The sequence below is a fragment of the Paramisgurnus dabryanus genome, chromosome 18 (assembly GCF_030506205.2).
Source record: "Paramisgurnus dabryanus chromosome 18, PD_genome_1.1, whole genome shotgun sequence".
Taxonomy (NCBI): domain Eukaryota; kingdom Metazoa; phylum Chordata; class Actinopteri; order Cypriniformes; family Cobitidae; genus Paramisgurnus; species Paramisgurnus dabryanus.
Window position 1 is genome coordinate 7,907,273 of NC_133354.1, and position 8,845 is coordinate 7,916,117.

General features: G+C 34.8%; 1 long non-coding RNA gene across 1 annotated transcript; it reads left to right on the forward strand.

Moving 5' to 3' along the window:
* Window positions 1-2,241: 2,241 nt before the first annotated feature.
* LOC135721371 (uncharacterized) lies at window positions 2,242-5,065 on the forward strand. The gene is made up of 5 exons (XR_010521483.2): window positions 2,242-2,956; window positions 3,157-3,241; window positions 3,643-3,723; window positions 4,347-4,403; window positions 4,525-5,065. It is a non-coding gene; the product is annotated as an uncharacterized lncRNA (long non-coding RNA).
* Window positions 5,066-8,845: the final 3,780 nt, after the last annotated feature.

Consider the following 8,845-nt stretch of genomic DNA (forward strand, 5'->3'; position numbering starts at 1 on the left):
GTTTTTTATTTGGAAGAACGATTCAAGTACGAGTAGGGACTGCTTTTTCTCAGATCCTTCCAATTGAGAATGGAACTCCCCAGGGAAGTGTGAGTAGTCCTATTCTTTTTAATTTAATGATTAATGACATTTATCATAATGTAGATTCTGGAATTGGAAGGTCTTTGTATGCTGATGACGGAGCACTATGGAAAAGGGGGCGAAATGTTCCGTTTGTAGAAAATAAAATGCAAAAAGCAGTGAATGAGGTGGAAGAATGGGCAAATAACTGGGGTTTCCGGTTTTCTGTGGCAAAAACACAAGTGGTTTTTTTTTTTGAAAAAGAAGAATAGTCCAAGACTGAATATTAAAATGTATGGGTATAAGCTGGAACAAGTAAATGTTATAAGGTTTTTGGGTATGTGGATGGATTCTAAATTAAATTTTAGAATTCACATTCAGAAACTGATAGAAAAATGCAAAAAAGGAATAAATGTGTTAAGGTGCTTGTCAGGAGCTGATTGGGGGGCAACGTGTCAGTCATTAAAAAGAATTTACTATGCTGTGGTTAGGTCAAACATTGATTATGGATGTTTAGTATACAGTTCTGCAAACAAAACAATACTTAAAAAGATTGAGGTTGTTCAAAATCAAGCTTTGCGAATATGTTGTGGTGCATTTAGATCATCCCCGATAGTTTCACTACAAGTTGAAATGGGAGAACTGCCTATAGAAATGCGTAGGTTCCAGCTGAGACAAAGGTATTTGTACGGTGTAAAGGGACATCAGGAAAATCATCCAGTTAGAGCACTTTTGAAAGATTGTTGGGAGTATGAATATAAAGAAATAACTATCTTCGGTTAGGTAGTAAGGAAAGAGATAAACAATTTGGAGTTGAAAGATCATGTAATAGCTCCTTCTGTGCCTATACCAGCAATTCCCCCTTGGCTGTTTCAAATGCCTTCAATAGATTTACAAATTCACAAAATATTGGAAAATTTGGAGATGAGCTTACCAACTGATCTGGTAGTTCAACAGTATATTACACAAGAGTACTATGCTGTACTACAGGTATTCACTGATGGATCTAAGGATCCAGAGTCTGAAAGAACGGCAGCAGCAGTATATATTCCTGCTTTTAAGACAAACATTGCAAAAAGACTATCAGATCAAGTGTCAGTTTTTACTACCGAACTTTTAGCTATTATAATAGCTCTACAGTGGATTGAAGAAGTCCAACCAGAAAGAACTGTGATATGTAGTGACTCAATGGCTGCTCTCACTAGTCTAAAAAGTGGAAAATCAGAATCAAGGCAAGATTTAATATTTGAAATATTACAAAGTCTGTTTAGAATCAGGCAGTTAAGGATGGAGGTACATTTCCTTTGGGTGCCTGCTCATGTGGGTGTGGATGGTAATGAAATAGTAGATTTGCTAGCAAAGAAAGCTTTAGATCATACACAAATAGATATTAAGGTAGCTTTGAGTAAAACAGAATTCAAGAGCGTGATTTCATTTGAAGTAAATAAGAAATGGCAAAAGATGTGGAATAATGAAACTAAAGGAAGACATCTCTTTCAGATACAGGAGACGGTTGGAAATGGGAGGAAGTGGAATGGAAATAGAAAGAAGGATGTCATTATCTCAAGACTAAGAATTGGACATACAGCATTAAACTATAGTCTATTTAAAATAGGTAAACATGAATCGGGAGAATGTGACAAATGTGGAGAATTAGAAACAGTAATTCATATTATTAATGAGTGTTCTGCATATGAAAGGGAGAGATTTCAGTTAATACAAGAATTATGATGTATGGGAGTTGAAAATATTTCATTAAAAGTATTGTTAGGAAAAGAGGGTAGGCAATCAAGAATTCAAGAAGTACTATTTAAATATTTGAAAAACATAGGAATAATAAACAGAATTTAGGTTTTAAATATTTTTTTTTTTTTATATATTTTTTTTTTTTTTTGTATTTCTTTCTTCCAAATCTATGCCCACTCCACACTCCAGATCAGTAGGTGGCGGTAATGCACCTTTTTCGTTGGTTTGCCAAACCGCCATAAAACACCAGAAGAAGAAGAAGAAGAAGAAGAAGAAGAAGAAGAAGAAAGCTGTAGTTGTTCAGTGAGTTCAATTCACTAAAGATATGTGGCAGGTATCTTGGGATTTATGTATGAAGGGAAGACATTTTTATAACATATAAGGTAAATTAAAGCAAAGCAATATAAATCATAATATAAGTAGGAGGGAATATATAATATTTACAAGATTAAGAATGGGACATACTAGGCTCAATGCAAATAATTACATAATAGGTAAACACAATTCAGGTCTTTGTGATGGGTGTCAGGAATGGGAGACAGTGGAACATGTTTTAATGGCATGTGTGAAATACCAGCAGGAAAGAATATTGTACATTAGAGAAGTTCAAGAAATGGGGATTACAGAATTTACAATGGGCAATATTTTAAATGAATGGACATATACGGGTAGGCTAATAAGGGCATTAATGAGGTTTTTAAAAAACATTGCGGTAATTCATAGAATTGAATCTGAGTCATGCAGACTTTCCTTGTCACACTCCAGTACAGTAGGTGGCGGTATGCACCTTTCAGTTGGTTTGCAACCCGCCAGTAAACCCACAAAAGAAGAAGAAGAAGAGTTCAATTCACGAGGTGCATGCGGTTGCTTGCGTTAAACGTATAAACTGTTAAATTAGATGGCGACTCTGCATTAAACGTATATCAGTGGGTGGCGGTAAATGCACCCGAAAGTTGTTTGCCAACCGCCAATAAAATCAAGAGAAGAAGAAGAAGAATTAAACGTATTTATTTAATTAATCGGCGATCGTATTTCACCAGAGGACTAAGATAAAACAACTCGATTTAAAATGTGAGCAGTTTTAGTGGATCTGACGTCGAGGGAAAAAGTATTTCGCTTTTTGTTTGGAGATGAACGAGACAACACGAGGGTAAGTGATGACAGATTTTCGCATTTCTTTATTAAGTTAACTATTAAATAAGTAAACATTACATTACATTTAACCCAGCTTTTTTATGTAACGTTATGTCTGTGTTGCGTGTGGTAATTTGAACATCTTTATTTTCTGACTAACGTTAGGCATTTCTCTTAAGCATTTCAGAAATCATTAAAACCTTTCTTTTTTTTTAGCACAGCGACATAAATATGACCAACCAGATCCCAAGTAGACAGGAACAAATGAAGATATAGCGCATAGAAAGACTTATTCTTGGTGGTAAGTTTGTTGTTGCTATTTGTTTTCACGTTTAAGTTTTTCTGATGTTTCTCTTGCAACGCTAACGTTAGTTTAAAATGAATGTTTGAGCTGTCTTACCTGAAAATACCATGATATGACCATATGGTTATTATAACTCCAGTAATGTTCAATGGCTAATGTTTATATCAGTTCAATCTTGACAACCTTATTGTCTTTTTGTATATTTTTAAATGTATTTCTAATTACATATGGACACAAAAATGACATTGTAAGAAGGGATACTTTTATGAGAGATTGTAAAACTGCCGAGGCTGGGTTTGATTATATTATATTGTCTTAAATATATTGTACTCGGGGTAAGTAAATCTTAAAACGAAAACAAATCATTAATCATCATTTACCTGCCTGTTGTTTTTCAGATCAACTGCTATTGACATTTTTGAATCGGGACAAATGTGGAGTGATTCGGAAGAAAAACGTTTGCAACACATCCATTCCAGGTGGCTAATTTCTGTCCTTTTGAATTATTCTTGTAAAAACCGTTTTTTTTTTTTTTTATTGTAAAGCTGTAAGGGACTTGGCCTAGTCATCCTTGCATATACCATTTGGCAGGGCACCAGACTAACTTTTTTTACTAGGAGCACAGTGGCCCCCAACTGAAAATTTTTGGGGCGCAACCAGAAAATTTAGGGGCACACACGGTAAAACAACATGCTAACCAAATATTCACATGTCTACTAATTTATACTGTATTACTAATAAATACTTTAATTATAGATTCAGAAACTACAATGTGCTGTTTCAAATTCAGTGTCATATCACAAAAAAAAAGTCAAATTTGCTGCGACCGGATGTAAAATTCAGTGGCACACTATCAAATTTAGGTGGCAAAATGCCACCATTTGATAGCAGTCTGGAACCCTGTTTGGCATCATTTCTGATTTCCTTAAATCTCCTTAAACAGAGGTGAACCTTAAGTTTGCAAGACCACAATAGACGAACAATGGAAAATGATCTAGGTTCAAATAAAACACAATTATCAATGTAAAACATATCCTGTAATACACACAGGTTGCTTTATATCATGAGCCTGTTCTAATCCTATCTTCATTCCCACTTGTAGAGTGCTGTGACACATAAACTGACACGCTTGATGAGGACACAGTCAAAGCTTTAAAAGGTAAACTGAGAAGTTAACAAAACTTCCATACATGCATATCTATGCCAATTTATTTTAAACATGGATAGCCAAATGTTCATTCATTATTGGTTAATTGGTATATTCTGTTTCCTTTTCACAGCCCGTGTGATAAAGCAGTCTTCAATTACTACGGTGTCTGAATTGCAAGGAGAAATGACCCTCCACTTAAACATGTGACATCTAAACTGTTTTGTGTTTTAGTTCAGCTTTTTATAGGTTTATCTTAAGTTGGTTAAAGGCGGAGTGCACTATTTTTGAAAGCCAATGTTAACATTTGAAATGACCTAAACAAACATGCCTCTACCCCAATAGAATCTGGACCTTCTTTTGATAGTCACCACACACATACGCAACCCCGGCAAGGATGTCAGTTAGTAGACACGCCCCTTACTGCTGGTTGGCTACAAGTGTGTTTTGGTAGTCGGCCCAATTTCCTTTTCCAAAGCGTTTTTCAAACATTGTGCACTCCGTCTTTAAATTGCACTTAAACATTTTTTTTTCATTAACTTTTTATGCAGAGAATTACATTATGATTATTATATAATCATTGCTTATGAATATTTAGTGATTGCATATTCATAGTGTACTTTTCATTAATACATTTAATGTTAATGTTGTACAATTTGATAGAAGTAGCTCTGTAATTGCATTTCTCTATTTGTTTTATATGTTTCTCTTTGGTCAAGAGATTATGTATGTCTCTGTGCTTGCTTGATTAATTTACTTTAGATATTTTTGTAATGTACACAACACAATATGAAGTATATTAAATTGTTCTGTTTTCATAATCTGTGTATGTGTCTTAATATTTAATGATTTTAATATAACATTTTAAATATTAAAAACAGCTTTATAATAAAATAGTAGTGTAATGCTAATACATTTCTATTAATGTAATGCTAGTATATTTCTAATATGCTGAAGTACTATTAAAGTGTTCTTAAAGCACAGTTAAATTAAGCTTTAAATGTATTCTAACTGTATTTTTAAGTGTATGAGAAGTGCATTTCAAATGAATTTTAAAGAAGTACACTTAAATTGCACTAAATATATTTGAAGTTGTTCCAATTTAACACAATTTCAATATATTAAATATAATGCAAATAGATTAAAATTGACTTTAAATATATCTTGAAATGCATTTAATATATTTGAAGTGGGTTCAATATAATACATTTAATATGCATTTAGTATAGTAGCTTTTAAATATATTAAGTATGTCCCAAAAAATACTATTTAAATATATTTCTTTTTCACCTGGGATAATATAACAATTAACCATTAACTAAGAATAATAGTCAACATTATAATTGTTAATATTCTGAAATACGTTTTTATGATGCAGATGCAGCCTACAAATGTGACCTCTGAAGGTTGCAGCCTTCGGATTGAGAAACTGCCTGCATGTTGTCCGAGTACATATCAGTGATTTAAGAAATCATTAAGTATTTTTAAAAACCCGCATAAATTCGGAAGTTTGCCAATTATTTAAATTATAGCGTCTTGTTTTCATTAAACATAATAATAATTTTTCTTTGATATAATGGTTTTAAATAATTCTGAGATCAAGGGGGCCCTCTAGTGGTGCGGGGCCCTATGCAAATAAAGCCCTATTCGCACGGGATTAGTATTACCTGGTGACCTCTAGTGATTTGTAATAATTACAGAGGTTGTCTGTGATCTTAATCCCGTGCGAATCCGCCATGTCTGTAATTTGTAAAGTAAAAATTCCTCCGCAAATGACCTACCATATTTCGCCGAACACCGAGGTCCTCTGATAATATTAGTCCCGTGCGAATAGGCATCTCTGTAATTTGGCCAGCATTTGTTACCAGTGAGCCTTTTTTATTTATTTATTTTCTCAGTTTCTGCACCTCTCGCACTGCAGCTGTGAAGCGCACATACAGAGACACATCCCTTCGATTTGTTTGGCTTTCATTGTGAAACTTGAGGACTTTATTAGTATATTTCTAATTTTTAACTTCTAATCAGTCTCTCTCGTCCATCTTGATGATTAAAAATATGCAGAACTGTCAATATTTGCGATCTCTAAGTTTAGGTGGAGCTATGGATGTCGTGGTAAAGGAATTTCATTTGCGGTGATTTTGCGTGGCTTACTAGCGTGGTATACCTTTGTTTATTAAAATAAGATTATTACTTAAATCCAGAACAACGAGATGCACTGAGGTAGAACGCAGGGTGCTATCTTTCCCCTATGAGAATATATATATTATATTAAAGAACATTGTTTAGGCTTGAAGGCAATACATATTAAGACATTTTCAATTTGTATCTATAACGTTTGAAATTAAGTTGTAAGATCATTTTTAGTCATGTGGCTTTTTTCATCATTTCAGAACAAGCTTAACTGCTATTCATAATAACTTATATTATATTCCGTGTGTTCCTTGGTTGAAAATATGTAGAAATATATGCGAGTAAAAAAGTACAGAACAAAAACATTTAGCTCACGCGGAGCGAACGAAAAGCCGTTAATAAAGCAGACTCTCCGTAGAGGACGTGCAGGGCCGCCTTAACCTAATGTGAGGCCCCGGGGCTAAGAGGTTTTGTAGGCCCCCCTTCCCCTCGATTTATAGTCTAATTTTTTTTAAAGTGTAATATCTAGGTAATCTACATCACAAAATGCATTAGTTTCTTTCGAGACATACAACTCTGAGTTTTCCCTCTTTGAGCCAGAAAACACCATAATATTGTTATTAACATATCACTGAGCCCGCTTGAGCATAAACACAAGACACTTTATTTAACAACCACACACAGCAACATGTGGTGATAATAAAACCAAAATGTGTGAAAGTATATATGTTTATAAGCTTTATATTTATATAGTTTTTGGAATATACAAATTTGCAGAAAATTGCCACTCATACTTAAATGCTCACCACAGTTTTAAAAATATAATAAGTTAAAGTTAGTTTTAAAGTAAAAATGCATTAATGATAACAAAAGATAAGTCTTTATAGACAGAATCTTGTTAAATGCATTAATGATAACAAAAGATAAGTCTTTATAGACAGAATCTTGGTTTTTAATCAGTTATTTATTTTGTAGGCTATTGAAGATATAGTATGCATTGTATTTAGTATTTATGCATACATAAGCATGTAAAACGACCAAGTATGAATATGCACAAGACAGACAGGGAACATACCTGTATATAAGATCTTTAGATAATGAGATTATAATGGTGCTATCAGGGGATGATCATTTGAGATGGTCTTGTCGCTCTTTACTTTCTTAGACTTGCACCTTTACCGTTGCGTCTCTTTCTCGTCTTTCTAAAACCAACAGATGTATGTACTGTGAGCTAACGTCGCGTCAAACATCGCTCCAGCTGCGCGGGCGTCACTGATATAAACGCGAGTAAACTTAAACTTTATAACAACTAACAGCATTATGTGCGGGAACTCCTTTCTTAATTTAGCAGCACAGTTTCTTGTGCACTTTTGGAGAGACTTCTGCATGCCAGAGACTCAGACAGCTGCACGAGCACAGAGAGAGCGAACGAGCGAGCGAGCGCGCGCGCGCACGAAAGAGAGAGACCTGCACCTCACTAGTGCTTATTATGAAATTTCAGAAAATACTCTTTCATTTGTTGGTGGATTAATTCCTGTTTCTCTGTCATACTCAGTCTAACGTGCAGGAATGTCAAGTTGACAACGCGCACTTAATTACATTACGCGGAATAAAAAATATGTTACGTCTGACATTTTATTTCACGTTAAGTTACAACGGACCAATCAGCAGCCATGTAACGTTCAATTAGAGTGATTGACTGAAAACCTGACAAGTTACAAAACAATATGACCTTTTCAGCTCATCATGAACGCAAACTTGGGAGGCCCTTGAACTTGGGAGGCCCCTGGGCTTCAGCCCAGGTAAGCCCGTGCATTAAGGCGGCCTTGAGGACGTGCTGAAACAGTCGAGTCGGCAGATGATCATGATGTTAATGTTTCACGCAGATATTGTTGATGAAAAACTTGCATATCTAAATGCCCGGGCGAGAGTTAAGTGTTCAGTCAGTTAATATACAGCCAGACGTTACATTGGGTGCTGCCTCCTCGTCCACGGAGCGGAGAAATTCGTTTTTTATTAAAAGCGGTTTTAATGCTGGTAAGCAATCATATTTTGGCGCCTTGTATTTGTGTTGATCAGATAGTTAAAAGTAATTTTAATCTTTAAAACGGCATCTAGAGGCAGAGGACGCTAATTCTGTCATCTCAGTTTCACTTTTTTCCCCACACGTTCACTCACTGTATGATTTAACGAAATATGATTTGGTAAAGGTACCTTTTACAGCATGTCGCGGTGTTGCGTGATAGTGTTATGCAAAGCCTCAACATTATATCAGGGAGATAAGTCAGTAAATTTGAGTGAAATCACAGGCTTTGCTTATCCCG